Source organism: Sceloporus undulatus, chromosome 6 (assembly GCF_019175285.1).
Source record: "Sceloporus undulatus isolate JIND9_A2432 ecotype Alabama chromosome 6, SceUnd_v1.1, whole genome shotgun sequence".
NCBI classification, from domain to species: Eukaryota; Metazoa; Chordata; class Lepidosauria; order Squamata; family Phrynosomatidae; genus Sceloporus; species Sceloporus undulatus.
The window spans coordinates 86,868,042-86,869,058 of NC_056527.1; the positions used below are offsets into that span (position 1 = coordinate 86,868,042).

The 1,017-nt window shown below is 50.2% G+C and overlaps 1 protein-coding gene across 1 annotated transcript in view; it reads right to left on the minus strand.

The window, feature by feature from the left end:
* NEUROD2 (neuronal differentiation 2) overlaps nt 1-497 on the minus strand; it is a 5,913-nt gene extending 5,416 nt beyond the window's left edge. The window contains exon 1 of the mRNA XM_042471013.1: nt 490-497. The gene's annotated coding sequence lies outside the window, so the exon portion shown is untranslated. The remainder of the gene's footprint in view (nt 1-489) is intronic.
* Between the last annotated feature and the right edge of the window lie 520 nt (nt 498-1,017).

The following is a 1,017-nucleotide window of genomic DNA, read 5'->3' on the forward strand; positions in this document are numbered from 1 at the left end:
CACATACATACACATTCTTCGGTAGAGATAGTTATAGTTACGTGTGTGTGTGTGTGTGTGTGTTTAGACATCTATCTATCCATCCATCTATCTATCCACATACATACACACCCCTCGGTAGAGATAGTTATAGTTACATGTGTGTGTGTTTAGACATCTATCTATCTATCCACAGATAAGTAGAGATAGTTATACGCACACACCCTTCAGTTGAGATAGTGTTCCCCCCCCAAAAAAAACCCCACCTTCCACCGCACCCCATCCAGTTCGTAAAGATACCAATCACTGGTCTGCCTTAAAGAATTGCGGGGGGGGGGGGGGGAGATAAAGATGGAGTAGACAAGTGGGTGGTCAAGGGGTATGGTGGGGTGGGGGTTAAGTTGCGACCCCATGTTGAAGTTTCTGCCTCCTCCATCTCTCCCTTCCTCTTTTCCTCATTCCCTCTCTTTTCCTTCCTTCCTTCCTTCCTTCCTTCCTTCCATAACTTACCTCCAAAGCTGATCCTCAAGTCCTCGTACCCTGCATCTTTTGGGAGTAAAGGAGGGGGAGAAAAAATATGACGGGGGGGTGGGAGAGGGAAAGAAAGGGGGAGAATCGACGACGACGAGGAAGACGAGGAGGAGGACTCCTTGAGGTCCAGCCGGTCTCCTCCAGTGCCTTCTCCAAAAGGAGGAGGAGGGAAGTGGCACGCTTGGAGCAGGCAGAGGGGGTACCAACTCTGATGCCAGACCATATGGCTGGCACGTCATCCGCCGGAGTTATCACATGAGCTGCCTTGATTGACAGGCGCCCGCGTGGAGGGAGATCTCTGGCTCCCTGGGGAAAGCGGGCCCACCATCTGTCACTCCCTACTCTTAAGAAAGAGAGGAAGGAAGAAAGAAAGAGAGAGGGGGGAGAGAAAGAAAGGAAAGGAAAGGAAAGGAAGAGACCACATCGACTCCAGATCTCTGATAAGATGAAGAAAGATAGGAGGGGAACAGAGAGAACACAGAGAGAGAGAAGGCAAGAGGTTTGGAA